We start from the raw sequence: 8,672 nt of genomic DNA, 5'->3' as shown, positions 1-8,672 counted from the left end.
TATTCAAAAATGAAGGCCCTCTTCTAGCTATGGCTTAAAAAGGCCAATGATAAAGAAGGTCACAGAGATATGTGGGCATTGAACATGGGAGAAGAGTTCTGGGTGGTAAGCCATGCAGATGACCTCTGACACTGGAAATGGCAAGGAGACCTTGTCTTCCAGACTAGAGCTTTCAGAAAAGACCCTGGTGCTGCCAGCCCAATGATACCCATTGTCAGATTCTAGTCTACAGAGCTGAGAGATAATAGGTGTGTGCTGTCTCTTTTTTTTTTTTCAAAGATTTATTTATTTATGTATATAAGCACTCTATTACATGGATGCCTGCATGACAGAAGAGAACATCAGATAGAAGAGGGCATCAGATCACATTATAGATGGTTGTGAGCTGCCATGTGGTTGCTAGGAATTGAACTCAGGACCTTTGGATGAGCAGCCAGTGCTCTTTAAGCGCTGAGCCATCTCTCCAGTCCCAGTGTGCGCTTTGTCTTGAATCACATAGAGTGTGTGGTAATTTGCTATCGTACTGATAGAAAGCTAATCTAAGGAAGCATAAACGTGGTTATAGAACTTATTAAGAAAGCACACTGCACACAGAATCTGTTCTTATCATTTGCTTCTGATGACAAACTGCAAAGGAGCTAGGCTAAGGGGTACTCAACTCCTATTAGAGGATTTTTCTGGTAAATGAGTATTATGTGAGCTATAAATTATACCATGTTCTCAAAAGGTGACCTTGTGTCCAAAGTTCGGTGTACAACTTTAATTTGCTTTTTTTCTCTGCTGACTTTTCTTCAAGACAGTCTATATTGTGGGAAGAACTCTTAAAAGTCATTAAATCCTACAATAATCAAACCTCCCCTTAGTTTCTAGGAAAACTCAACGATGTTTGTGCTTTTTGTATCACAGACTTACGAGGATAGGAACTGTGACCCACAGCCAAATGGGATGCTCATGAGAGGACAGAGGGACACAGCTCCACACTGCCATCCTCAACAGCATAGGGAGCTCCCCGCTCTTCAAGGACCTTGGCTCAGGCCAAAAAGGGATTCATGGCTCCAATGGAAAGAAAAGATATCATCAATCTTAGGAGATTTGGGAGTTTCTAGTAAAGATAATTTAATCCAGACATTAAACACAAGGGTCAGGAGAAAGAGAGGTAGTCATAAAGACAGACATATCCAAGGGTAGGTATCTATTTCCCAGGGGAGAGTAGGGAAAATGAGGGAGATACAAGCATACGTGTGACCCCTCAAGGGAGAATGACAGAAAGTAAAACATACCCAAGTGTGGGTGCAGGACTTTTCAAGGGAGAGTTCCAATTAACTCGTGCTATTTTGGTGGCTCTCAAGTTACGGCTCAATAACTTACTAAGAAACCTTTTCATTTTCTCTCATGCACGCTCTCTCATGCGCTCTTGTTCGCTCTCTCTCTCTCTCTCTCTCTCTCTCTCTCTCTCTCTCTCAAGTGAGGGATCTTGATAATTACAAGATAAGGTCAAAGCAAAACCCACTAGAGCTACACATGGCTTAGGACATGGACCCTCCTTGTAAATGGGCTTTCTGGTGGGATTCCTAAGGGAATTCCTATTTCTGGGAAGGAATACAGGGCTTCGGGGCTTGTTGGATATGCTAGAATTCTTGCTTCTCTCCTGGCAAAAGATCTCAACCAGATTCCTCTCTTCTTGTGTCCCCATAAATTTCCTGTCTTTCTAACCAGCAACAGGACAAGGAAGAAACATGGAAGTTTAAATTCACACTGTGGCTAGACTTGTAGATAAACATTTCTTCCGCTGGGTTCCAGGGATTCCAACAGCCATGCTTAGGACCTATGTAAACAGTGATCATGGGAACAATCTTTATCCCTCAGGAAGAAATTCCACTATTCAAAAAATTCAGCTGGGACTGCAGCGAGCAAATGGAGACCCTGAGAATAAGAGCCTCTTGCTAAAATTCCCAATAAGTAACGTCATCAGTCATGTTGGATACACTTAAAAACAAAAACAGAATAAAGGGAACATAAGTTACACAAGCCATCCTGAAAGTCTGAGAGTCATCCTGTAAGCCCTGGGCTATGGTGTCCTCAGTTCTCAGCCTTTTGAGGGTGAGAACTTTATTTGTTCTATGCTTTCCTCAGTGCCTGGCACTGGACTCTTGGTGTAGTTGACACAGCATGGATTATCACACCTTCAAGAGATGCCCGGATGTCTTGGTTGCCTTGGGCCATCTTAACTGAACTAGCCTGTGCCTCTTCACTACAGAAGAGTCAGTTCCAGAGCTGGCCCTGCTTCGGCCTCTCAGTGTATTGCCAGATGCAAACAACCCTTATTCATGCCATAAAGATGCACGGCAGTGGGTGTATTTCTCCAAGGGATGCCGCGACATTAGATGGCTAATATGAACCACAGCAGAGACCCGATGCTGACAGAGGATGAGTCCTTTACTGCTTCACACACTATCTTCTTCTTTTAAAAACATTACTTTTATTTTATATGTCTGCATGAGTACGTGCATGGATGTGTGTGACCCACAGGAGTGCAGTGTCTGTAGCCATATGGGTTCTGAGAACTGAACCTATGTCCTCTGCAAGAGCAGCAAGTGCTCTTATCTCTGTAGTCCCTAGCTCCTTCTTCTTAAACTGAGCACAATAGTTTCTTCCCTCCAACCCCTTGGCCTTCGCACAAACTGTTCTCTCTGCTTCAAATGCCCTTCCTAAAATTTTACAATTTCTGCTTGGTTGTTATCTGTCTCCTTGCTAAAGCTTAGCTCTTAGAAAGAAGGGAATTATTTCTTCTTTCCTCATCCCTGTACCATAAGCTTCTAGAAGATTATGCGTCCTCACAGCAGATGATTGACTCATCTTGTAGAATAAGGGAATGGAATATGTCAGAGATTAGCCCATGGGACCTGTTGGATCATCACTATAACCATGCCCCAAGAAGGAAGGCCTGGAAATCAGCTCCAGTCAAGTGAATGAGAGGCAGCTCAGCTAGATAGTGTTTTCTCCACCCCATCCCTCCGTCTCCTTGCACACCTGAACCCACCTTCACTACATACCAACAAGCACCCTCTGGTTTGCTCTTTCCATATAAGCCTAGAGGTGCCTGGGGGCAGAGGCTGCCATGGTTCTATTATGTCTCTAGTTTCTGATATGTGACAGGTCCCAGAGGGGCATCGGTTAAATTACTTTTATAAAGGAACAAAATTACTGAGACCTTATCACACACACTCCCCGAAAGAGCACATATCAAATGCTGTAGTCCATAGGTTGTCATTAGTTGAATTCATCATCATTGTCTATTTGAAGAAGATTTGGCAAGTCTCTCACTTTGAGTCTCAGTTTCTGAGCTTAGTGAACAAATATCAAAATTATAAGGTAGATTCCCCTCGCATGGAATTTGGACCACAATATAGACAGGCAATACTCCTCAATGCTGTAATGCCAAAGGTTGAGATGCTGAAAGATCCCAGAGGTCTAAAATCTCAAAAGGTTAACATATAAGCATTCTAAAGTTTTGTTTAAAAATGAATTTACATATAAAGAAGAATCTCTTGAAGGATTCTTTATATCACATTATAAAATGGTGATAGGCCACTTTCTGCAATAACAGACCATAGTAGGCATACTCCTGAAAGCATAAATGCACAGGTTCACTGAGACAGCAGCACAGACACAACAGCTGAGACAGATGAAGCAGGTGAGAAAGCAGAATGTGCTGATGGCCAGCACTGCAACTGGGAAATATTCACACAGCTTCCTAACCACAAACACTACGATGGACAGAAAGACAGACAGCTCAAGCCTTCCCACAAGCTAGATTTAAAAAAAAAAAAAAAAAAAAAAAACCGATGGGCTGCCACTCCATACCGGGTTGTCCTCTAAGCTGCGATCTTAAGAAAATTCATTTTACACAAATGTAGGGAATATATATATATATATGGTACACAGACAGTGCTGACACACAGCATTAGCAACTGTGAAATGCACTTGCACTTTAAGGGCTACACTTGCAAGAAGATGCCTGAAACAAATTACAACTTCCTAAAGGTCTTTATACAATTCATAGCGGCAATAGTGGAATAGCGGGTATGACATTCACAGCGCTTGGGATAAATTATGGGCAGCTGAGCAGACATGGTCTGAAGATGTGGGGCAGCTTGCACAACCAGTAAGTGTGTTTGAAGTGTCGGGCTGCAGTCCACGGCTGCTGTGAAAGAGGGGCACAGATCTCCGTGAAGACCTTCACATTGGTTTTCCCAGAAGGTGACTTTTGCCCAGTGGTCCATGAGGCTCCAGGCCGTGGGGCTGTCAGGGCTTGCTTTGTGTGTGGATTAGGATGCTGGAACCAATGGCTCTCCCGATGAAGAGCAGCACTTCCTGGCACAGAGTCAGCTTTCAAGAAACAGAGCTAAGGGACAAGTGATTTACTGAAGATTCGTGTGTGTGTGTGTGTGTTTTTTTTTAAGTGACAATTACCATCTTGAAGTCTAAGAACAAGAATATCACTTACTATCCCATATGTATACCAAGAAACTTATTTCGGTTTTATAATAAATATGGAGAGAGCAATAAAGATTAAATCTTACTGTTTTTCAAAGCCACAGGAGAAAAGAGTAGCTAATACTATGGCTGTAATATAATTTTAGATGAATGAATAAATAACTAGCTAAATACTAAAAGTACTTTAATTGTTCCTTAAGATTCAGGAATATGCGTTATGAAATCTCTCTCTCTTTTTTTTTTTTTTTTTGCAGAAAAAGAAATGTTAATACATCAAGCCAGGACTGTTCCACAAACTTTCACAGTGAAATGAGCCCATCTTGTGGCCTTTTTAGGATATTACCACTTTCCAATAAATTGCTATTTGCTAACCGCAGATAAGTCAGTGGCGAACCCTGGGAGTGGTAAGCTAGCCACTGGGGACACAGCGTGAGAACTATAAGGGAGTGGGGGTGGGGCAAGGGTTCTGCCAGAGTTCACATCAATCTAAAGAAGAGGCGGATGTGTAAGCAACCACTACGGTGTAATAGCGTTGCCACATGAAGCTATAAACTTCCGTTGCTATTCAGAATGTCTGATGCCTGGGTCCCCAGAACACAGAACAAAGCTGATACACCCTGCTCATGTAAATAAAGAACCTAATCACCAAAGCACGTACAAAGGTGTATTAATATTAATTTCCAGTCTGCCATTTCACAAGGAAGTGCTACAGAGTTTCTTAAGCAAGTAAGCGCACAGAAACCTAAGAACACCTGGCTGCCAGCATTACCTCAGAGTGCACCTCAGCTACTTCCCAACAGGCGTCTTGTGTGTTCCCTGTCAGTGAGCAGGTTTCTTTCTCCCTGTGCCCACTCATAATCTTCGCTCTCAGGAACTGAAGAAGCAAACATTTATATTGAGAAACTTGGGGAATGACAAGGAATATTTTATTTAGACAACAGAAGAGGCAAGAATCCCATTGTTCGGAACCCAGTGGCATGGGAGACAAAAATGGTACAGAAGGAAGCGAAGGGAGATCATCTGACATGGAGGGTCTCAGAGGGAGATGAGAACATGTCTGCCTGGAAGTAGACTTTACTGTTCCAGGCTCTGAGGAGGTATCATTATGCAGGGAGACACCCGGGTAGCATGGTGAGCGACAGAGGGAGCTGTCCCTCTGGTCCTACCAGACAGAGATGCGGAGATGGAAACCCATAGCAGAGAAAACTGGCCTCTCGAGCTGCATGGGCCATGGCTAGATGGAGAAAGTGATGGAGATACAAAAGGACAAGTCATCGAGGACAAGTCAATAGCAAGAGGAATCAGAATCCGACCTCCAGCAGCCTGTGGTGTAAAGTACAAGATTACGGTGAAAGAGGTGGGTGATGGACCTAGCGGAACAAATCAGACACGTCTCGGTGGATAACAGCCACTCACATCCAAGGAAGACACATCCCGACCATTCAAGGGTGTAATGTCGGCTCCTCTCACAGACCCTCACATCCACATCTCTGCTCCTTCTGTGCAGAGCACGGCCTTCGCTTGCCCTCACTTATACCCCACACATCTCACTCTACAAAGAGATTCTCTGTAAAAGCCATCTTCCTTAAAAAGCCGAATAGAAGGAAGTGGGGGAAGGCTGGGGTTTTTTTTTGTTGTTGTTATCCTTTTGTGATGTTAATGAGCCTGAACGCAAGGTTTCGTTACAAAAATCAAATTAAGAGGTAATATTGATCTGTCCCTAGAGGCCTTGCAGGTGTGGCTGCTGTGTCACAGGGGCATCAGTGGGTGGCAGAGAGAAGAGAGGCCATGTCTACATTCAGTGCTCTGACCTGTGAACATCTGAATGGTTAGTAGCCAAACATTCCCTGGGAAAAGTGAGCCTAGAATGACCCGGGCACCAGGGGGCTTGGACAGGGAGCTAGCCTGAGACAACCACCAGTCTGGCTCCACGCAGGTTCATAACGCACAAGCTGGCCATAACACTCCTGAAACCACTCCCAAGACAACCCCGGCACGCACAGTCCCTGAGCGCCACTAAGAAGAACAAGTGGGTGGTGGAGAAATGGAAGAGAACGAGAAACAGAAGGAAGAGAGGCAGAGCGGGAGACTCGCACGGGGAGTGAAGAATACCCTGACGTGAGTAGCCAGTGATGCCACCTGGGGCCATGTAGGGTCCTGGCCTGTGCTGCCACTGAGAGTCCGTGGCCATGAAGCTGCTAAAATCTGTTAGCAACAAAGGCCAGGCAGACATCCCTAGTCAGGGATGCGGCCCAGAGACCTGTTGATGTCTGAGGGTTGAATAGAACTAGCCCCACGCCTCTCCTGGGCATCATGGGAGATCTTGCCCTGGGGCAATGAGAACAGAAGAGCAGACCTTGCCCCTAACCAGTACTGAGTAAGTCCCCCATCCCCCATCCCCGACCCATATCTCCACTCCTACCTACCACGCACCCTCATTTCCACTCTCCCCGCCTCACCTCCTCCACACACTGCAGGAATTGTAGGTGAACCAGCCCTCAAAGATACAAGCTTGAGAGAGCTGGCCCTCCTCCTCACCAGCTATAGCAGTACCTCCCCCTCCCCAGCAGCAGGCAGCGCTCTGGAGAACAGGCCCTGTACCTTGACTGGGAAGCACAGTAGAGCTGACCCTGGTGGCAGGGGTGCAGGTGAGCCAGCCCAAGAGCAAGAGTACAGGGGAGCTGCCCTGTCTGCTATGCCGTGCTGTCGGCAGGAGAGAGATGCCCCCCTCCCTTCCTTGTCCGTTGCCATTTATGGCAGGCAAGAAAGCCGCCCTCCCTCCCCATCATGAAGGTAGGAGGACTGGCCCTATCCTTCACTGGCTGCAGCACTGGCGAGCAGGTCCTGCACCTCACCTGGGCGGCAGAACAGAGCTGGTCCTGGTTGTGGAGAGTTGCTGGTAAGCCAGCCCAATGGCTGAGAGTGGGAGAACAGCAGGTTGACTAGTTCAGATACTTCTTGGGCCAAGAACCAGGTGTTTGAATTGGCCCACCCCAACATGTACCCATAGATGAACTCCTGGAAAGCATGAAGGGACCAGTCACACAGATCCAAAACTACAGGATCTCCATGACACAGCACAACAACAGGATATTCAAAAGGAGTCCCAGAACATTCCAGTACTGAGACAAGAACAGATACCAGAGGCTTTGTACCAGAGCAATGGGTCAATGCAACAAACATTTGCAAGCAAATACGTGTGAACAAAACAGTGTACTGTGGGACACACTGACACACTACAGCTTCCACAGAAAGATTACATTTTCTTTATTGTGAAAGAGATTGCAAGGGTGGAGGGTGGGTACGAGTGCCAGGGGAAGTGAGTGGGATTGGGTTATTGGATGTGAAATTAAAAAAGAATCAATAAAATGGTTTTTTGAAGAAATAATATTGAAGGCAATAGAGAAAATAAATTGTATGGCAACATTGGTTCTTTGGTGGAAGTGTGAAAGACATAGAATTTTCTTTTTCTTTATTTTTCTCTTTTCAGTCAGTTGCTTCAATAAATTCTTTGAACACCTATGTCGTACAGATCATTGGTGTCATACAGATAATTTAAAACACAAGTGATTTCTTCCTTCCTCCAAGGTTTTCTAATCTGGATATAAGATTTTTTTTTTCAACAATTTGCTCAACAAGTATGTATTGATCACTGTCTGAGCGCCTCAGGCTGTGGTGAGGCACTGGAGGCTAAGAGCGGGACCAGAAACTAATGCAGCAAAGGGGGAAAAGGGCCAGACTCTTATCACTTAGCACCTCAGGCTGTGGTGAAGCGCTGGACATTAACAGTAGGACCAGAAAGTATCAGCGTTTCACCAAGAAAACCCATGGACTTGGAGCCAAGGAAGAAACAAGAAGATGATGTTGAACGACTTCCTTCAACCCACGAGGACACAGGATTGCCCTCGCAAAGACAAAGGTTTAGGATCGATTTCCCAGTAAGAAATTGTCCATCAAGTATCAATGTAACCGTTTCATTCACAAATTCCTTTTCAATAAATTAAGAAGTTCGCTTGCTCTCCCACTCCCTGCTCATTCAGTCCATTCATAAGTTTTAGTTGTGGCTGTGCACGAGGGCACTACACTGTTAGTGTGGCTGTGCACCAGGGCACTACACTGTTAGCTGTGGCTGTGCACCAGGGCACTACACTGTTAGCTGTGGCTGTGCACCAGGG

At 45.2% G+C, this 8,672-nt stretch overlaps 1 non-coding gene across 1 annotated transcript; it reads left to right on the top strand.

Moving 5' to 3' along the window:
- The first annotated feature begins 6,210 nt into the window (after nt 1-6,210).
- Nucleotides 6,211-6,342, top strand: LOC127209719 (small nucleolar RNA SNORA17). The gene has a single exon (XR_007833230.1). It is a non-coding gene; the product is annotated as a small nucleolar RNA SNORA17 (small nucleolar RNA).
- The last annotated feature ends 2,330 nt before the right edge of the window (nt 6,343-8,672 follow it).

This window comes from Acomys russatus, chromosome 26 (assembly GCF_903995435.1).
Source record: "Acomys russatus chromosome 26, mAcoRus1.1, whole genome shotgun sequence".
Taxonomy (NCBI): Eukaryota; Metazoa; Chordata; class Mammalia; order Rodentia; family Muridae; genus Acomys; species Acomys russatus.
This window is presented reverse-complemented; position numbering and strand designations above follow the sequence as displayed.